This window comes from Desmodus rotundus, chromosome X, assembly GCF_022682495.2.
Source record: "Desmodus rotundus isolate HL8 chromosome X, HLdesRot8A.1, whole genome shotgun sequence".
NCBI lineage: Eukaryota > Metazoa > Chordata > Mammalia > Chiroptera > Phyllostomidae > Desmodus > Desmodus rotundus.
This window is the reverse complement of record NC_071400.1, coordinates 99309230-99331014: the sequence shown is the minus strand read 5'-3', so window position 1 is coordinate 99331014 and position 21785 is coordinate 99309230. Positions and strand designations below refer to the sequence as shown.

Genomic DNA, 21785 nt, shown 5'->3' with positions numbered 1-21785 from the left:
CAGAGAGAGAGAGAGAGCATCGAGAAGGTTCTCCCCCTCTTGTGGGGGGCGTAAAGGAAAACAGCTCTTTGAAAAGGGTACGTCATCGTTAGGGCGGTTCAGCGTAACCCCCCCCCCAAGAAACCCACCACGGGCATTCTGAGGCATGTGTGCACGCCTGTGCTCTCGGGCATTACTTGCAGCAGCCCCAGGTGGGGAACACGCCCAGTGTGCGTCCCTGGTAGGACCCATCGCTGGGTATTGCTGTACCACGGAATCCCACAGAGCAACGAGAACGCACCCAGTACCACAGGGAAAGCCAGCGGACGCATGACTCGAAGGAAGCCAGCTGCAAAGAAGGAACGGGCTGGGACTCCACAGCGTGGGGCCAGAGAAGGTTTTCCCATTGTTGGCGTGGAAAGTAACACCATGGATAATAATACAAGAATGAAGCCTGTGTTTTGCAGCCTCGCAAGTTTAAACCTACCTTTGCCACACCCGTAGGTGTACACATTTGAGAAGGACCCGGAAGTAATGTGGGGAGGAAGCCATGGAGGTGAGGGGGGGGGGCGGTTGGAAGGTTCTTGCCCAGGGAGACAAAGACACAGGTGCATTCGCTTCTGAGTGTTTCGGTTTCTTAGGTACGGAGTGGTCACTTTTCTGCTGCATTTCTGTATAAACAGGGCATGCCAAGCCAAAGACACCACGGCGGGGCCCTCCGAAACTCCAGGGCGGGTCACGAATGCGCCGTGACCCAGACGCCGCTGCTGCTGCCAAGGCCCGATGGGCACGAAGAAGAAGCAAAGCCAGGAATTGACTGTGAAGTCCTTGGAGAAGGTGGCCTCTTGAACGGCTAAGGGGAAGGCGGCTCTTGGTCACCGCCTGCAAATGTCAAGCAAGCCGTCCTTGCTTCCGTCCATCCAACGGGTAACGGAGGAACTGTTGTGCAGAAAGGACAGACTGTCTCCCTAGGTGCACGGAGTCCGATTTCTGAAATTACTGAACAATAGAGTCACTGAAACCTACGTTTGCCTAGGCCTCGGGCATCAGTTCTGAAGCGCCCTTCTAAGTGGAAGAGATCCAAGCCCGTGAGCGGGAGGGTTTGGAATACACACCCTGTCTCACCACGCAGGGCACACCGTTTGTGTGACGTGTGGGTCCTGTTTCTCCCCAGGCCCGCCACGCAATCAGGGCTCCGCGCTTACATTTCAAATGTCAGTAGGTTTGGGCTGGAGAAGGCAGAAACACTCCGGGGCCCTTTTGTTTGAACTCATAAGGCTTTGTTTTATTTATCCTCAAATCCGGCGGACCACGGGTGACAGGTTCCACATCAGCGCAGACTGTGTAAAGACTTTTCAAACGGAGCCGGTGTCTTTTTACGAGATAATTGCAATGTCCACCGTGTGTTCGGGATGAGAAGTCAGCAGGCGTTTTTTCAGCCTCGTTATTTCCATTCTTCTCCTGACAACCTGGCTGCGTGAAAGCAGTTTATTTATTCTGCGGTGTCCGGCAAAGACAATAAAATCCAGTAAGGCCTAAACTCCAGCATGCTTTTTTCCCCCTGACCTTTTCCAACTTGTGCTGCGTCTGGTGTAAACACAGGCGGGCATTCGTAAGCTTACACTATCAGAATTTTCAGTCTGTCAACACCCCAAGCACAAGGAAACAGGCCCCCCCAGACATACCCTTCAAAACCCAAGCAGGGGCCCCCCAGGATGTTTCCCCATCTATGCATCCAATTAGGTGTGGCATTTTCTGCACGTCTGTTTCCCCTGGTGACACCCCACACAGCCCCGTGCCCACCGGAAAGCTGGTGCCATTTTCAGTTCCATGATACAGCAGACGGTACCCCCCAGCCCCGTAACCTCCTCGTGCCCAGCCCAGCAACTGGGCAGGGGCTCTGATTCTTGCTAGCAAGGTGGGTTAGGATGTCTTCTGCAAGGCCGTCAGCAGGAGTGGGCTCCTGAGGAGTAGGCATGCACAGGACGAGGTGGTCTCTGTCCCTGCATCTCATCTCTGCCCCAAAGTCAAGGCCAGAACCGTACGCACTCTGGCGACAAGGCTGAAGGAACCGAGAGCAGGGAGAAGGGCAAGGCCGGGGCTCTCCGTGGGCTTGCAGAGCGCCTGGTGCTCCCACCTGAAGTCCACCTGACGCCCTCCCGGGCTTCCCGTGAGCTGCAGTCAGTGCCCGGTGCTGGCCCTGGCGGTTCCTGCGTCTGGCAGGCCACGGGGGCGGGAGTTAGGGTGTTTGATCAGACAGAGCTGACCACACACGCTGCTGAAACTGTCTGGGATGAAACGCTCCTCTTGTGCTAACGTTTGACCGACGTAGACCTTAAAATCATAGCAAAGAATCAAAGAAAAGTCACACAAGTGAAACATGGGGTATGCCCAGGTCCCCGGGAACCGCAGGACCCGCCTCTACCCAGTGGACTCGCACTCCGGGGGAGACGGTACGAGATACGCCACCCCAGCCGCCACCGGGAGACACGAGGCAGACTAGCTCAACGCCACGGTGCCGGCCGCTGGCGAACAACGCAAGCAAACGTTTCTGTGAGCACACCAAGTGAGTACTTGACAGAGCATCCATGAATACAAACACACCACCTTTAAACAGAGACGAACAAGACAGAGAAGGGGAAGCTACAGCAGTGCTGGGAGTACCGGCCACGTCTGTCCACGCTGAGAGCCGAGGTGACCGGGGTCACAGGCTCTGCTGTACTTGCAGAGACACAGCTGGGGCTCCCATCAGACAGCAGCAAGGCGCATGCGCACACAAACAGGTCTCTGGGCTCACAGAGTTTGACAGTGGGGTTCAAGGCACGCAGGCTCCGGCCCTACCATCGGGGGAGGAGGCTGAGCCCAGGCATTGTGGGTGGGTGCCCAGGGCTGGCCCAGTTTGACTTGCTAAGCTGAGAGCGCACTCTTGGGATGCCTGTGCCCCCTGTCCCCCGATTCACAGGTTGCAGCAACGTGCTCAAAAGGCAGGGACCATAACAAGATACCCAAACAGGCAAACCTTGTGCTCAGGGGGAAGGTGGAGAGATTACTTCCAGAGGCAGGGACTGAGCAGGTTGAACAAAAGCGGACATGACCGGGTTTCTTCCCAACGCGGGGCACGTAAAGGAGATGGGGTGGCAGAACTTGGACCTTTCCCCTCGCGCTGGTCCTTCCACTTCTCACAGGCCTTGGCATCACTGCACAGTCCAATAGCCTTGACCAGCACTCAGTACAACCGGTCTGTCTCGGACTAATCACACTCCTACAGTAACACGAGCTGCCACACTGTCTGAATTCCATCAGACGGGTTAGCTCGTGCCTTTCTCTTGCACAGACCTTCGATCATAATGAAGCAATGGATCTCACGCCCCAAACCGATTCATGCTCAGCAAAATTCAGGTCGGCTTAGCGACCCAGGAAGAAGCTAAGGGCCGCCAAGTTGGTGCAGTTATTGGAAATTCTGGACAACAGACTGAAACCATGGAAGAGATGGAAACATTGGAAGTGACAGGAAAATGGGATTTATGTGCGCATAGTAGGGCGGTCCGCCTTGGGACACCAAACAGGTTCCACTCTTACACAACTGGGAGTAGGGGTTGGTTCCGAAATGCTGTAATAGCTTTACTATGTGTCAGACACAAGTAATATGGAAACCTGTTTTTCCTCCAGCAGCAGATGACAGAGAGCGTCGGGCACCCCAGGACGTGCCCCGCGGGAGGTCATAGGTCACCCTCACCCCCACCGCAGGTTTATTTACTGCGTCCACGGCCAGCGGCCCCTCCCTGGCTGGGGACACGCTGAAGGGATTTGCTGTTTTTTCAGAGGCACGGCAAGCCAGTGGGGGATTTTAAGCAGGACGGCGACAGGATCCTATTTGGGTTTCTAGAGAATTCTGTCTGAGCAAAGAGAGGAGAATGCATGCGGAAAGAAAACCTCCGAGAGCCCTAGAGGGCAGGCAGGGTGGGTGTCCGCTGGGAAGGGGAAACCACCTCTGGTTGTTGAAGGAAAGTGGAGTCCCTGGTGCGAACACTTGAGACACCCCGTCTGCGGGTTTTCCGAACGGGACCATTGTCCTGTTCTCCGTGGACACGCTCTGCGTGCCCCACCGTGTCATTCAGTTCTGCCGCTGCCCCGAGGGAGCGCCGACCCCCCAGGGCAAGGGCTCAGCCCCACATGCCTGCCCCTGCTTGAGACACCCGTCATGAGCCTTGAGGCCCCAGGTCACCCCCACTTCTGACAACTTGGCGACACCTTGGGGGCTCCCACGACCCCCTTTCTCAATTTTGAATTCCGATGACTTGCAATATCAGCTCACAGAATCAGGAAATACTTGTTATTACCTGTGTCTCACGGAGGATGGGATGCACGGCCAGATGGAGAGGTACACAGAGCTGCGGACACAGGAGCTTCGGCCCCGGTGGACTTAGGGGGCACCACCCTTGCGTGTCTGGGTACATTCACCAACCCAGAAGTGCACTGAACCCTGCATTTAGGGGACTTTATGAAGGTTCCTTTACTGATGGCATCATGGGGTGCTGCTGACTAACTCAGTCTCCCTCCCCTTCCAGGGAGGCTGGGGTAGGGCTGGAAGGTCCCACCTTCTCCCACCTGGTTGGCTCCCCTGGCAAGCAGCCCCATTCTGCACGGGTCACCGCGTTAGCATAAACTCAGGTGTGCCTGAGAGAGGCTTGTTAAGACTACGGAAGGGTGTTGTTCTCACCTTTATCACTCAGGAAGTGAGTACAGTTTTAGGTGCTCTGTGCCTGGAAGCCGGCACGCCACCCTGGATTAGGATGGGGGGAAAAGTGACCTTGCAGAGACAGGAAGGATGGGCCAGCAGCCCAGGGACGCCGCAGCCCCAGGAGCTGCAAAAGGCAGGAAGGACCCTCCCCGGAGCCTGCAGGGCCTGGGACACCTGGATCTCAGACATCCGGTCTCCAGCGTGGAGAAGGAGCGTGTGCTGTTTTAAACCAACTAGTTAGTGGCTGTTGGCTACCGCACCCCCAGGAAAGGCATCCAGAGCCATAGAAGGCACGGCTCACGTCTTCCACTCAGCACCTCAGCTCTTGCAGGGGTGCATTCACTGGAAGTTTTCCTTCCTACTGTGTCCTAAAAGGCTCCGTCATCCAACGCCAGGCTGGGAAGTCCGGGGCCACATCCAGGTGCAGGGTGATTCCTAATTTCTGATTCATCTAAACAGGACAGAATTGCACCTTTGGCGTGATGGCAACAGGGAATGTACGTGCAGAACCCTGCGGCCCCCCCACTGCCGGACCATGGGCCATTTAAGGCTGAAGGTGCGGCCAGCTCTCACACATCCGCTTTCCACCACTGATGTGAGACACACCGAGAACGCGAACTAGTCCCAACAACCAGCCACTGTGCACGCAGCACGAGAAAAGTCTTGAAAATGGGAAGCATGAGGGAAATAAAATCAATCGGGAAACCACAATAGTTACAACCACTTTCCAGTGACCGGGAGAATTAGCCTGGCACCACGTTCTCACTTCTGAACAAAGAACACACGAGATTCAGGTGTGTGCTCTTAGATTGTTTTATTTAACTTTGCGGGTTTAGAGAAAGCTGTATGAACTCCTGTCACGGGAAATACAAACTACGCATTAGTGCACTCCGGGACGTGCCTCAAACACCCCTTGAACTTGGAGTCCAGTGCAGACAGACTGGCCGGGAACAAGAGAGCCATAGCAATCAATGAAAAATAATAACAGCCACACACGTGAGTCAGAACAATACTTAGCACCGCCATTGAAACCCAGAGAGTGTCTTCCCGAGCAATTCTGTGAAATAGCTGGACCAGCAGAGATTAAAATTTCAATTACGGCTTTGGCAGAACGTCCGCTTAGCGGTCCAGATAACAAGCAATGGAAAATAAAATGCAATAAAGCAGAAAAGTTTATTTTTCTCCCCCAAACTCTACAGCCCTGCACCCTCTTGAAGAAATACACACGCCAGGTTTCTTGATGAGCTTGCTCATTTCTCATTACGCCCTCCCTTCGATCAGTGAGAGGGCAGGGAACATTATCTTATGCCAGGAATTCAGCCACGGTGTAAGCATTTTCTCCAAGTGTCCACAGAGTCCCCAACCTGGGGCGATTCATTAAAATATTCACATTCCACTTAACGCATGCAAAGTGTGCGTGTGCAGAAAATGCTGAGCGAGACAGAAGGAGAGAGAGAGAGAAGTTCACGTCCATGGTGCACCCAATGAGCTTTGCTCACTGTCTCAGTCCACACTGCATGCTCCCACACCGGAGCTTTAGTTCAAGAGTGACCACCACTGCACCATCAAAGTGATGGGCGGAGAAGTGAGAGAAGTAAGCCGAACTCCCGGGAGTGACAAGTGACTTGTGCCTGCTCCCCGCAGCCGTTAGGACGCTCCATCGCCTCGAGCACTTGACCCCTTATCTGAGCCCTGAGGGAGGTCTCCTTCTGGCCATCTTCTGGTCCAGCACTTACCGGGGGAGATTAGGAAGGATTTGACAACACTGGGCAGTTGTAAGGGAAGCTGAACGCGGGTGGGCACGTGGAGCAAACAGCCCACCTCTAGCCGGCTGCTTTCATCACGTCAGGTGACTCCTGAGAGGCTGAAGTGACCTCATTCTGACCAACAAGAAGCAGGAGGCTGAGGTTCCATTGTTCTCACCCCCCTATCTTTCTCTTCAGCCCGGGTCCACTGATGATAACGGAGTCCCACGAGATAGTGGCCTTAACCGAAGTTACTGGGAACCAGCTGGCGAGAACGAGAAAGCTCCGCAGAAATCCTGAGCTGATCCTTTCTATTCTCTGTCCAATTTCCAACAGGTGCAGTTGCGAAGGTCTAATTTAGCCCCCAAAAGAGCAAGGACAGCCCCACATTAAGCATTAAAATGCTCTTTACACCCGCGTGAGAACACCAAAGTTGGGCTCCCTCCCTCAAGGCTTGCATCCTGCCTTCCTTGTTCAAGTTCACCAGCCAACTGTTTGTTTCCCATAGCTTTGGCCGGACCTCTGAAAGCTCATTGTTGGTAAGGAATTGTGGCATATATATTTTTTACCTACGAAAAGTTCTCCTTTGTAAGAGTAGACTGGATTTTGGCATAAAAACATTCCCTTGGAAAGAGCAGATCAGGGGGAAATGGAATAATAAAATGACCCCATGCTTTGTACGAACATTTCCGGATTTTTTTAATTGTTTTTTGCAAAATATTTTTGAGGCCAAACATATATATATAAATATATATAAATTCCTTGGAGGTAATTCCTGTGACTTGTATCAAGCTTGTGCACCGGAAGGGAACCGTCTCTCACGCTTCTTCCTTTTATTAAGAGAGCCTTTGCGTACTGGACGGGGGCTCAGAGGTATTCAGAGAGCCAGGCTGGTTGTGTGTTCCCTGGCGGCAGGCAGCTGGTCCAGCACTTTCATTTCCAGGGTGTCACTTGGGAAATGATGTCATCGTAGCCCCAATGCCATTAGGCATATGGTTCCAGCGACAAGCCCGAGTCAGCAGGTGTGTGTAGAGGTTGGCACTGAGGAACCAGCTCCATTAACAGAAACCTTCGGGAACAGCCAAGCCCGAACAGCAAAGGCCTCGCATTGTGATGCAAAGTTGGAGCCTTTGCAAATGCAACCACGCAGCTCTTTGAGGGCTGTGGTGGCGGGCTGAGCCTTCCCTTTGGGGTGACCCCCAGCCCTGGCGTGGCAGGTTGGGGGCCAACAGGAACTAGAGCAGAGCTGTGCTGCTGTACCAGGCAGGGCAGCCCCCTGCAGATGGCTGATTTGGCTAGTCCAGGGGCAGACCCCGAATTTGCGTTTCTAACAAGTCCCCAGATGCCACAGGTCCTGGGACAATCGAGAAGCACTGAACCAGGCTCAGCCTGCGTCTGCTGAGAGCTGGGACCTTCCAGGCTGCGCTGCAGGGCTCTGCTCCCTGAAGCCCTCCGGCCATCCCTGGGGCACACATGCCTGGTAGACGTGCAGAGCTGTGCATCTGAATTCTGCCCTCCGTCCTGAGCTCGAGAATTCGTGGGTATTGGCGCCTCACCTGACTCGGCAGCCATGGGTGTGGCTTTTCCAAGGCTGAGGTTTTATCCGGCAGAGCGAATCGTCTTGTTGCTTCCATGTACCTCTCTGTGTTGAGTAACCACTTGGCGTGCGGGCTGGGCAGCGTTACCTTCGCTGTTGGGCATCACCTGGTATTCACGGCGACGGCCGGAACCCTCTTCCCCACAAGCACCTTCCTGCCAAGCGCTTTCAGCGTCCTGAGAAGCAAAGGTCAGCCTGTCTCCACTCCACCAGAAGACGTGGTCCGTCAATCAGCATCATGCCGCCACTTCCATCCTTGTGCGCTTCCCTTCCTCCTGAGAAGCTGGTCCTCTCTCCGAAGAGCACCATGTTTTCCCTACGGAAGTTCTTGGACATGGAGTGAAAGTTTGGAATCCGTTTTTGATTTTCTTCTCCATGATGCAGGCGCACCTGCAGAGGGAGAACTCTCACGCACGGCCCTGGATCTCAGGTGCGTACTCCCCTCGGTAACGTGGCTCCTCCTTTCCTCCCGAGGCCACTGAAACACAGGTTTCCTCCCGACAAATCTGCACAGACGTTCATGTAATGCTAGCAACCCTTTCAGAACACAGAACTGAATGTTCTTAAAGTGAGACAAAGTCTTCTTGCCTTAGAACAATGCCCGGCAATCGAGACTTCGCTCACAGTTGACCTTTCTCTTAAATATCGAAACGATGAGAAAGAATTCTTTTCATCGGCTTCCTCACCACTGCGCTGTCCTTTATCTCCCAAGTGGGTTCAGGTGGAATCATTTTGAGTCAACACCACTGAGTACTCAACGAGAAGATGTCTTTATAAGGAGAGCCTTCCGCAAAGGCTTTCAGTGGAAACAGTGTGAAAACCGTTAATTCAGAATTCTTAGCTGGCACTGTTGACATTCTCGGTTTACACTCTGAGTTTTTTTTTTTCTTTTTTTACCACTAATAGTTCTGCTTTGTTTTCACGGGGATTCCAGTTTCAATAAACTCATCCCGGTCTGCATGTCGGAAAGCTGTGCATATTTGAGATGGAATACATCGATTTAAGGTTTCGATTAGGCAGTGTAATTTTTACCAAGCTTTGTTGCTCTGTATACAAGGCAGAAAAACCGGGATGGAGAAGACTTCACTGCCCAGATATTGAGACGTCCCAGACTCCGTACGTGGCCTTGGCTCTCAGCAGCCATGGGAATTTCTGGCAAATGACTCATTTGCCTGATTTCCGGTTCTGTCTGCTACAAAGGGTCATAATGGCGATATTTTGTCTAACAATTTCTTTTCGTAAGAACGAGCGTAATGCTGTAAGAATTGAGTAGTGCCATTTTATCACAAGCTGGGTTTTGTCACTGGCCGGAGGCACATTGCTCCAGGTCAGAGGTCATGCCACCGCTGTGTCCAGGTGGGAAGAGATGGAACGATGAGAAGGCCCGCCCATGGGTCTCTTTGATGAGGAAAGTTTTCGTCCTCTGTGTTCAGTCCCTCCACAATAGGCGGACATTTCTGCCTTTCATCCTCCGTGTTCACACTTTTTTTTACAGCACGGTTTCATTTTATGTTCAATCTTCCGGGAACTCCAAGAGCTGGGAAAACAAACGCTCTTGGGAATGTTCCGATGGATTCATTTGTTGTTGTCTCAGAACCTGCTCGTTCTGCACCCTGAAGCCAGGGCTGTTTGGGGAAAGATCTCGGAACCTTTTAGGAAGTCCCAAAGACACGCTGTTCATTTCCCCAGGCTCGCCGTGGACAGACTGACCGACACCAGATGGGAAAGGGGACGGGGGGAGTTTGGAACACAGACAACTTCCAATGTGACCATTTGTTAACCTTCACAGACATGCAGAAATGCAAAGCTCCAAATGCGCTTGTAAGTGATAGACCTTCTTCCGAAAGAAGCACTCAGGTGTACAGGCTCAATTATCCCGAAACCCGGTGATTAATTAGAGATTTATGGGGCAGAAATGAGAAACCTGAAATCTCCGTCCACCAGGTACATGATGTATGAGCATATTTGTCTGCTGGGTTTTATTAGGGTTTTCGTGCGTGCGTGTGTGAAGAATCTTCAGATTTCCTCCCGCCACAGAGCCATTCCGCACTCTTGGATTCTCAGACCGGGAAACTCCTCATTCCTCTCAACCTGCTCATTTGCCCCTTGCACGCTCCTGGGTGAAATATGTTACTGCCGTGTTGTTCTCCAGCATAATTAGTCATTGAGGATATAACGTGAGGAGCTCGAAAAAGGCAAAGGCAATGCTGCACCTGTGACCAGTGTTTGGAAGAAAACCAGGATGGACGTAAGAACCAAAAAGAATGCTCGAGTGTCTAATGCAAATCTCCCTCTGAGGGGTGTAGGAAAGCGCAGCTTTTAATTCGATCAAAAGCCAGGATGCGAAGGCATGATTCCATGAACAACTACCCCGTTAGCCACGCGGCCGGTATTGCTTCCCCTTTCCCTTGGCACAGTCTGATGAGAAGTCCCTATATTTAAATTTGTTTTGTCAGCTCAGCGACATCCATTACGGTTATTTTTTCACCTAAGAATAGCGTGAGTGATGATTACATTCGGGATGCTGCGAATAAACACATAATTGTTCACTGATGCGCAGGACAACACTGAGGTGGATCCCACGGGGAATGATTTCTACTCTAACGGTAAAGTCACTCAAATATAATTCATGCTTTTCAATTAAATTCTGTGGAGTCGTAGGAGCAAACTATGGCGGCTGACGTGGCGTTAATATTACAAACAAATGCTTCGGTGAAAAGTGCCCACATTAGCTCCGACGGGCAGATCTGCAAATCCAGGTGTAGCATGCAATTTTAAAAACTAACAGACACTGTGTTGCCACCCGATAAATTCCCTCACACTTCATGCCAGGGAGCACTGGGAGTAGAGGGAGAGGTTCACAGTGGAACCTGATGTTTGCAAGAAATAACGCACGTGTTGTGGGAGGTTTAACCTGGTAAGATCACGTTCCCATAGAGCGCGAGTCAGCATACCGAAGGATGCATCAGGGATGGCTCATTGGTGACCGTAGCAGAAAGCTGTATCAAAACCTGAGAGGTGTCCCCTGCAAATGTACCCCACCTTCTCTATGCAGACCTCTACCAATGCCCGTTTCAGTTGCTTCCTCATCTTAGCTAGGGCAGTAAATCATGCCGTGAACACAGCCCGCACGAGTCTTTGCGAAGTAGTGTTTCGGGTTTTCTCAAAGACATACCCACAGGGGTACCGATAGACAGTGGAATATTACTCAGCCATAAAAAAGAATGAAATCCTACCACTTATGATCACGTGGGTGGAACCAGAGAGTATTAATGCTTAGTGAAATAAGTCAGAGAAAGAGAAAAACGTATGACTTCACTTGTAGGTGGAATCCAATGAACAATATAAAGGACCGAAGAAAACAGAAACAGACTCACAGACACAGAGAACAGACCGAGGGTTGTTGGGGCGGGGGCTGGGGGGCTGGGTGAGAAAGGCAAAGGGACTGAGAAGGACAGATCGGCATTCGGACAAGAGTCACAGGACGTGAAGTCCAGCACAGCAAATACTGCTGATAATATTAGAGTACCTGTGGATGGGGCCGAGTGGAAACGAAAATTATCAGAGGCACCACTGTGTTAGTTCTATAAACCTCTAACCCCTCTGCCGTACACGCGAAACTAATGTAATATTACAGGTAACAGTCATAAAAAATGAAAATAAAAAAAGATGGTGTATTGATAGAATGGATTTACGCAGTGGAGGGATAACTAATCAATTATACCTGTGCACCTACAGCTGAGTAAATTTATCGCTCGTGAGGAATGAATTTCACATAAAAAGCAAGTCAAAGAAGAATTTGTCCGGTGGGATTATATTTAGGTAACTCTCAAAAACGGAATGATGTATTTAGGTCTCTCGTATATTTGCCCCTAAATAGTGATACACAACTATGGGAACATTTAAAACAGTACTAAATACGGGCAAATATGGGCACAAGTAATGTGAGGAAATAGGACAAGAACTCTTCTTTCTGGTTTGGGTGCTGAGTGAAACCGGCACATCACCTATAATGTAAATGCATTGCCCTTATAATGTAAATGCAATTTCTTTGGAGGTACAGGGCTACTAATGGCTAAAATTAATGAGGCAATGCCCTCTCATTTCATCACATGATGTGCCCTCATTTGCATATTCTAACGGGGCGTTTATTTGAACTCTGACGGACTCTGCAGTTGCGAAAGACTGCAGTATCCGTTGTAGCTTCGTTTTTCTCATTTATGCTTTTAGCCTTTGATGTGAATTGTTCCGCCTGCTTCAGGAAAGCCCGGGCGTCCTCGGGGCAAAGGTACCTTCTCCAAAGCGCCTGCTACTCTCCCATTCTTTAAATATTTCTTGGTGAATTAGGTGCAGGCAGACAATTGCTCCAGGCTTGAAAGTTCCACAGTCTTTGGTGACCCGTGAGGGGGGCCCACTGGCTAACAGCTGCTGTAATTACCCACGGGGCTGTGATCGGTCTGGGCAAACTGAGGCGAGAGAGAGCATTTCCAAACGGCTTCCAGGGACAAGACTGCGCGGGGACCCGCCCTTCCGTTGCTGTGACAGGCGCTTCCCACGATTCAGGGTGGCGGATAAAGACACTGCAGAGTCTCAGCGTTGCCCAAGATGGAAGAATGTGCCCTTGAAGCCCCGGGGTGTGGGTTTGTTGCTACAACACTCTGCTCCAAAACCGCAGAGGGAAATTCGCCGTGTGTTTATCCCAATGCACAGTAGGAAGAGGAACTTCCTCTCCACTCAGTCTCGCCTTATCTTTACGAGTTTATACTTGACGCACACAGAAATTACCAGGAGAGCTGTAACTCCCTCCCCTCCCCTCCCTCCCCACGCTCATCTGAGGTGATGTAGACAGTACCGTACGGAAATTTAAATGTATAAGACAAGATCTTTCTTAGGCACTTCTGCTTACAAAAGAAATCCTTTAGCCTTTCAGCAAAGCCCGTATGTTGGGATGATTACAATAGTTTCATTGCCCGATGCTCAGGTCTTTTAAAACAAAGATAGCCTTTTAGCACAAAACACTTAAGGAGTCACTCCTTTTAAATTTTTTAAAATTTGTAATAAATAATTTATTTACTTTTAGAGAGAGGGGAAGGGAGCCAGAAAGAGAGGGAGAGAAACATCCATGCGTGGTTGCCTCTCGTACGTCCCCGACTTGGAACCTGGCCCGCAACCCAGGCATGTGCCCTGACTGGGAGTCGAACCGGCGACCCCTTGGTGGGAGGCTGGCACTCAGTCCACTGAGCCACACCAGCCGGGGCTTAAAATTCACTCCTGAAACCTCAATAGCTCCCCAGCTACAAAAAAAAATGACAACCTTTGAGAGGATGGTATCATCTTTCAAGTGTTTGCCTGGAGCTGAAATAATAATAACAATAATAACAACAATAATACTAATAATATCCGTAGTATTTACTAATAAGGAAACACGTATTGTTGCTGCCACTGAGGCGGCAGATGCTGGGACAACACCCAGCTTCCTCCGAGAGCACGTTGAGACACAGTGCTCGCCTCCCAGGATACTCGGAACGAGGTCACTCGGTGGCCACAGGAGGATATCCCTGAGCCCGCGATCTCCTCTCAACGCTTTCTTGTACCTGAGATGCGCTCGGCTTTGCAAGGGTGCCTGGAATCTTCCGGCCCCGTCACAACTTTGCGGGGGCGGGAAACGGCCGCTTTGGCGTCGACGCCCTATTTCTCTCCTGTGGACCAGCAGTTGTGTGCGCCCGTCACGACACTTTGAGGTGATGAATTAAACGTGTTGCTGAGAAATGGCGTGCCTGGGTCCTGGCCACCGGGCAGACAGATTGCCCCTGGGTGCCGCGAGGAGACCCATCTGTCTCCCGCAAGACAGGTCACAGGGAAGCTGATGCATTGCGTGGCGCGGATTAGGAGCAGTTTCCTTAGGTTCTCAGCGACGTGCAGGAAATGAGGAAGAGAACCCAGCGACAAGTGGTCTGTTCCCTTTGCAATGTCAGTAGGGACTCGAGGGCTGACGCAAAGAATAGGCGAGTGTATTTGAAGTGGCATGTGGACGGGGGTAAGGCCACCGTGGGCCCCCAGAAATCCTCGGCAAACCAAGCCCTGTTTAGGCTGCTTGCTTGGCGTTAAGAAGACTTCTCCGGCTCTCTGCACAGTATAATTGTTGATTTATTGGTGTGTTGGGGTGTGTGATAAAGACTTCATCACTAGGGGAATATCTACCCCAGCCGGCATCAGTGGTGGATGAACTGATGCTCCTCCCCGACGCTGTCGTGTGGGCGGAGCGACGCGCCATTGGCAATAGTTTGGCTTCTCCAGATGGGCTCCTCCTGGAGGCTGGGATGTGTGGGATCAGGCCGCCGGCAGGATGAGCTCTGAGGTTCGGCCCAGACGCTGCTCCCGGTTTGTAGGCAGCGCCCTGGTCGCTGTGTCCTCATGGAGCAGAGTCCGAGCGACGGACGGAGGGACACAGCTCTCTGCTGGCAGGTGTGTTCTTGGCAGGGCTCCGCCCTTGTGACCCCTTCCCTCCCTGCGGCCCCATCTCCCCCTGCCGTCCCCCTGAAGATGGGGGTTTCAGAAACGCATCTCGTGGTTCCTCCGCAGCCGCATCTGAGTTCCCTTCTGCAGGAAACGTGTGCCTGCCACGTGCGTAAACTTGGGAAAGCAGATCAAGGTGACTGTCCGTTTGGGGAAGCCAGGTGGGACAGGTGTGTCTCCTGACAGGTGGGCGTTTGTTTGACCTATGTCTCTGCATTCGGCCCTTTCCTCGGGCACCGGCAAGGGGAGCCGACTGAGGTCTGAAGCTCAGCCGTTGCAGACCGGCCAATGGGCAACCAGGGGGCTCTGGGGGGTGGGAGGTTCCCACTCGGCCCCCAGACTTGACTTCCAGCCTCTCCTGGACCTTCCTGAACCTTCCTGACACCTTGCTACCCAATTCCAAAATGAGCTGCACTTGCTGTGACCCCAACCTGTACCGACACGGACCCTGCCCGATAGAAGGGATAAAACCCCAGAAGACTTGCCTTCATCTCACGGGTGCCAACTTCCTGTGTTCTGCCCCACCCCCCTTCCGCGTCCTTGCCTTGTCCCTGAACAGCCTGCTAGGCCACTCTGCCGAGGTCCTGAACCCTTGCGGCGAGAGGTCTCGGGCCTCCTTCCTCACGACGTTCCAAGGACCTGCCGTCGCGCCCGACTCCCCGCAGGCATCCAGAAGAGTGTTTGGGGTCAGCGTCTCATTGACGGGACACCCCAGGGCAGCCGGACAGTGGAGCCAGTGGGCTCTCCTCCTTCTGAGCCCTAACCTCCCTGACCGGCTTCCGAGAGGGCCGCCTGGGCTACACATTGGGAAGCCCGTCTGTGGGTCTACTTACCAGACATCGGGGAATGTGACTCAGGCCAAGCCACGGCCAAGCGGTGACCACAGAGAAAATGACCCTACGTGACGATGACATGGGTGAGTGCCCCCCACAGACAGGGTGTGTGAATCTCAACACGGGGTTTTGGAAATGAAAACACTACGCAGAGATAAGGCAGCACATTGTGGGGTGGGGGTGCAACGCCCTCAGACGCAGCAGCGACCTGAGGGGACCCAGCCACGGGCCCCCGAGGGCAGCTCCGTGGGGCACAGAGAGACGGATGAGCGAGCACGAGAGAGGGACACCACCGCCTGGAAGGCACAGGATTACATTCCTCCAAGCACAGCACTATCGGCGCTGTTTTGCTACAAAAACGCTTAACATCTCCGCTTAAAAATTGGGGCCAGACTGACATGTTTTACATGAAATAATTAGGAGAACTCGAAAAGTAGTAATTTCGGTAATTACCAAATAGTGTGATTCTCTCCCAATAAAGCATATGTCAAATTACATAAAAACACCATTTTGCTGTTTTCCCTTTTTAAGAGTTTTACATATGTAGCACCCATATTTAAATATCCTAATGCTTCTTCCCCCCATATTTTATTGAAGTCAATTTTTTTTTTTTATACAAATGAGATTCAGGGCTTCTCGGCTTCATTTTTTTCCTAGGAAAATTCAAGCTCTGAACGTTTCTTTCAATCGGTCCCCAGTGGTGTTTTAAGCAAAAATGGCTTTTTTTTCTTTTTTTTTTTCTTTTTGGCAGGGAAGCAGCATGGGAGAGGGTATGGGAAGTGGACACGCTGGGGACTTTCGGTGTCCGAAGGAAGACGAGATTTCGGCATCTCTCAGTCCCGTAGACAACATTTTCCATTGTGTGTGTTGCAGGAAGATGGTCCGTTTGGGTAGCTCATCACCACAAACACACTCTTATTCCCTGGGAAACTCTGAAGGAAGTTGTTCGGTTTCTTGTGGCTATTGCTGTATTGCTGGCCGTATGCCACTGTTTCCTGATAAACCCACCAACACTGGGCTTGATGTCCCAACGCGTGGGACTTTCCGTTCCGCATTGTTTGATTCTTCTGAGCAATGGGGATGGTTACTGGTTCTGGCCCAGACGGCCGGCCCCGGTGGGAATTCGGTCTGTGGCCTTGGACCAAAAGAAGGAAGATAAAAAAGCCGGGCCAGGGAAAGCTCTCGGCGGGCCTGTCTTCGTAGCGTGTCACGACGCCTACCTCTGGAACGAACCGGGAATGGGCTTCCCAAGGTAATCCAAACACGAGGAGAGAAAATCAAAATCGCTCCCCCGCCCTTCCAGAACGCCAGTGCTCCGAGTCGCAGGAGCAAGAAGCTGGGGGCGTGGCAGGTGCCTGGGTGAAACGCACACGTGGCCGTGGGCTCACAGACAGCGGTCAGGGCGCCGTGGATTCCGGAACCAAGTCCCCATGAGGAGGACCGCAGCCGCCTCGTTGGCGCCTCCTGGAGCCCAAGTGTCAGCTGTGACTTGAGCTTGTGACGCCATTACAGACAAAGAAACCCTGACAAGAATGGACACATGGCTGGACCAGTGGCATCTCTGTTGCTAACGACCAAATAGTGCCCGCCCCCTAGTTCCCACGTTGAAGCCCCAGTGTGTGGTCTTGAGGGAGGGGCCAGCGTGAGGTCATCCAGCTTGGATGACGTCACGGGGGTTGGGACCCCGTGATGGGATTAGGGTCCTATAAGAAGAAGGGGCACCGGGATTTTCTCTCTTTGCACCCCGTGAGGACCCACAAGCATGCGCCCAGCCAGGAGCTGGGAGGAAAATTCTCACTAGCCAGGGCCCTGAGCTCACACTTCTTGTCACCAGACGGCGAGAAACCAGTGTCTGCTGAGTGGCCATGGAGTCGCCTGCGGTGCGCTCTTAGCACAGCACCAGCCAACACAGGCGTGCACACGGCACACGGGGACAGACACCGCGTGAGCCCTCGCCTTCCCAAATCCACGGCAATCTGTGTGCCGGGAGTCAGCCCGCATCTCGCTGCTCCACGCCGCTTCCTTCTCCTCACGGGCCATGGGAGGAACTGATTGAAGGGGGTGGGCACCGTCGACTGTGCGGGGGCTGGGACTCCAGTCGAATGACTCGGTTACCAAGGAGTTAAAGGCAGAGCCAAAGGGAACCTACCCTGATGACTTGCAGCGGGGCGGGGGGTGGGGGGAACATGACTGTTACACAAGGCTGCCTGGGCGCCGGAGTCTTAGCCCGGCTTCCCAGCTGCCAGGGAGGATGTAGAACTGGGGTCTCCACCCTCCGGGCTGCAGAGCAGCACGGGTCTAGGCTTGTCACACACCGGGTCGCACAGCAGGAGGCCAGCTTGAATGTGATATGGTTGAATCGTCCCGAAACCATCCCCTCTCTGCCGGTCAGTGGAAAACACTGTCTTCCATGGAACCGCTCCCTGGTGCCAAAGAGGTTGGGGACCACAGACGTAGGAAACATTTCGGCGAGGCCACTCACCATACAAATAATTTTGTGCATGTGTGTATATGTATAAACACACACACACACAATGCCCAACGCAGCAATGTGCCTGTTTGACAATTGCATCGTGAGTCCTTCATCCCCTGGGCTTTTCCCCTTTCCACGTTTTCCATCGCTGAACTCATCATCAGGGGCAGCATCCTCACAGCCCACAGAGAGCGGGTGACCCAGGACCTCCTGGTCACACCGATATCCCTTCTGCAATGAGTTTTGGGGGAGCAGACTCAGCGGGCGAAAAGGAAGACAGAGCCTGACCCCCGTTGACTATGTACGCCCCGCCATTCTCCGGAAAACCATCGTATGTCAAGCGCGCCACCGTCTCGCAAAGGAAATGCCACGCCGTGCCACGGGAAGTCCAGCTAATGAACGTTTCTGTCCTGGGGGTGAGTCGAGCCCAAGGGTTTGAATTTAGATGTCTTCCGTCCGCACAGGAATGCAAGGTCGGAAAGCACTGAACGACGTACCTGTATCTCCCACAGGAAGAGACACGCTAAGCACCCTGTGGATTCAGGCATGAACGAAGGGCCGTGTTTCTGATCACGTGTTGCTTTCCCAAGTCGTTCCCCGGTGCCCGGGGACAGCACCTTCCGGCGGGGAGGTCTCTGGGCTCGGACGTTGGCCCAAGGACAGCGGCTGGTCTTGTCACACCCAGATCTGCTCACACACGCTCTTGCCTTTGTCCCCAGCTGCTGGAGCGAGGCTGTCCAGAGATGTAGGTGCCTGCACCCTGCTCCCTCCGTGGGGAACGCCGTCTCCCACGCTGCGAGGCGCACCCAGGAAGGTGCCTCTGTCGTCCTCAGAGAGCACAGTGGGCCGATTCTCCCCGTCTTCCTCCCCCGAACCAGGAGGAAGGTGTGTGAGCAAAACCACAGGCATCCAAAAATTTTTTCTAAAAAAGAAATCCTGGGCTCCAGTGCCCTTCTTTTCGGAAGCAGCAATTCCTGCCCATAGACGCTTACAAGTCCCATTCGGGAACGCCTCCCTGAGATATAGTACCACGTGTGATGTTGGGGTGAAAGGGGATCTGGCTTCTCAGGAATGTTTTCAGAGGTGCTGTCCTTTGCTTCAGAAAGGATGGAGCCAGCCCGGGATCCCAGAGCTCAGCGTTCTGTGGCTGTGGCAGGTCCGCGGCATGCTTTCATGGGCTGTGGACACGCGTCGGCCGGATGCCTGCGTGCCCAACAGCCCCTGTGTGTGAGCAGAGGACAGAGACTCCCACGCGGGCTTGGCGGAAGCCGACTTTGCCATGTCTGCTGAGGCGTGAGGGCTGCTGACAGCCAGGCAGTGGCCACAGCGAGCCGGACGGACTTGCACACAGATCAAAGTCCACGTGGCTTCATGGGGAGAAGATGCTTGTTGAGCAGAGGCCGGGAAACAAAAGCTGATATTCTGGGCGTGGGAATTAGAGTGACCAAGCCAACGATACCCAGGAAAACTAGAGGGATGATGAATTGCCTCTGACTCGGTTTTGAAGCCCAAGATAAGCAGGAACACCGTGAATCCCACCGTGACTTCAGCCTGTGGGCTGCGTCAGTCCGGGGGGGGGAGAGTTGAGGCAGCTCCTGAGAGCAGAAAGGTTGACCCACGGGTGGGCTGCTCCTACCTGGGGTGAGAATATTTGATCCGCGTGGGAGGCTGAATTCTAAGTCGGGCCAGATGCCTGCCAACATGCAGCGTCCTTCTGTCTGGGGAGGGTGTGGCACCTGTCAATACAAGGAATGCCTCTCTCTCGACGAGGCTACTCATTGGTCGACTTCAGCGTCACTCGAGAATCCTGGGTGGGCCTGGTCTAAATAGGAGACGGCAGTGATTTGGAAAGAGAGGATCTTTACAGCCCTGAAGAAATGCAACAGCTTCTGAGACACAACATGGGGCCACCAGGCAAAAAAGGGCAGGCGGCCTTTCGGGGCTGAGAGGGGTCCCCCGTCAGCCTCCAGGAGGACAATGGGACCCCACTTCCCCCGACAGAAAGGCGGTGAATTGTGCCACCATCCCTGGAGCTGGACAGAGGACCCCAAGTCTCGAATCCACGTGTGGGCTTGTCTGATTCCATACACAGTGCGATAACTTGCCGGTGGGCACATGCGGAGTTAGGGCTACTTTTCTCCCTTTCCCCTGGCTGTGCACTGTGCATTCTCACCAGGCAGAATGTCACCATGGACGGCGGGATCCCGAGTGTCCTGTACGACAGGCCGGCGTCACCCCCCACCCTCCCCCCACACCCTACCTTCTCGCCATGCTCACTGGCTCCTCCCGGGCAGGCTGGCCTTGCAGAATGTTCCGGTCAGAACCTCCACTCCCCCAGCTGCCGCGCTCCGCACGAAGCTTCGCGGGCCTGCAGCGCAGGGACACGTACACCTTGGGAAGCTGAGGAAACAGAAAACACAGAATAACTAAGGTCCCTGCCTGTGTGCCCTCCACAGCCTGCCCCCACCCAGCCCGCTGGCCGCTGGCCTTGCCCGCGTTTGTACAAACAGCTGTGTGAATGAACATTTAACGCCTGCAACGCTGGGTGTCTCGGCGGGAGCAGGTGGCACTTGGTGGAAACTGCTCCTTTCCAGGCCGGGTGGCATGCCCCACAGAGGTGCAGTTTTTCAAAAACCACAGGATACCGTGAGGTGCAAGGCAGGAAGGAGCCACGCTTGTTTTTGTTATCACGCGCTTCAATGCCAGGAAACGAAAATAGAACGGGTGTGAGACAGACGAGCTTTATTTTCGGCCGGGCGCTGTTAGCCACCTGCTTGGCCCGGCAGGGCCCTGCGTGGGAGCGTCTCCTTTCTTTGCCGTGGAGAACGGCTACGGAGAAGCCGCTGGACCTTCCTGGTTCGTTGGCCCTGATGACGTTTTTCTGTCTCTCTGCCGATGGGTGAAGGACTCCAGGGCCTTGGTCAGCGTCCCCACAATGGGAGGGGGACCATTTTGGTTCTTTCCCAGGAAAATCAGTTGAGTAGGAAAGAAAGAGCCCGTCAGGATTTCGCATTTCTGTCATTGGGGATGAAGCCTGTCCCCCAGGCCTGGACAAGAAGTGTGGGCGTTCCCCACGGTGCTGGCGTGAGTTTCCTGCGGTGGCCACGTTGGATGGCCACACCCTGAGTGTCTTAAGACAAGTGAAATCGAGTCCCTCGTGCTTCCGGAGGCCTGACGCCCAGCGTGAAGGGGTTGGCTGGACCCCGTGCCTCGCTGGTGTTTGGTGGCCGGTGGCACTGCCCCCCATGGGTTGGTCGTGGCACATCCTCACTCCAATCTCTGCCACCATTTCACACGGCCGGCCTTCCTCTCTGTGGTTGGGTCCGCATCTCTCTGTCCTTGGTCCTGAAAGGATGGCGGTCATCGCATTGGGGGCCCACCCAAAAGCAGGGGGTTTCCACTGGAGGTCCTTAACGCACACCATCTGCAAAGGCCCCGTGTGCAAAGAGGGTGCCCTCTGAGATTCCTGAGGATGTCATTTGGGGGCTGGGGCCCTGTCTAGGATGCCCCTCACTTCTCTCTGTGGCTCTCACCTTTTGCCACCCCCCCAAACCACCAAGACGTCCTCTCCAGCAGGGGAAGGAGCAGGGGAAGGAGCGGTCTGCTACTCTGGGCACAGCTGTTATCCACAGAGGGGCACCACCCGCGGACGGCACGCCGGGAGAGCGCTGGGACCCGCAGGCGGAGACGGCACAGGCAGGGCCGCCACTGCGGAAATCGGAAGGAAAAGCAGGATGCGCAGCCGCAGGGTGGGGAACCTGCGCCCTGGCCTGACAGGCCTGGGAGCCGGCACTTCATGTCAGGACTCAGAGTACACTCTGCTTGATCACTGCCTCCACGCACGGCTCTTGCTGTTCCCGGAAGAGATGACGGCTGTAACCCTGCCTGCTCACGCCTCTGG

General features: G+C 53.6%; 1 protein-coding gene across 2 annotated transcripts in view; it reads right to left on the bottom strand.

The window, feature by feature from the left end:
- Positions 1-21785, bottom strand: part of PUDP (pseudouridine-5'-phosphatase) — a 208348-nt gene that overhangs the window by 85386 nt on the left and 101177 nt on the right. For both annotated transcript variants that reach the window (XR_008425977.2, XR_011650802.1), the window contains exon 5: positions 20145-20284. The gene's annotated coding sequence lies outside the window, so the exon portion shown is untranslated. The remainder of the gene's footprint in view (positions 1-20144; positions 20285-21785) is intronic.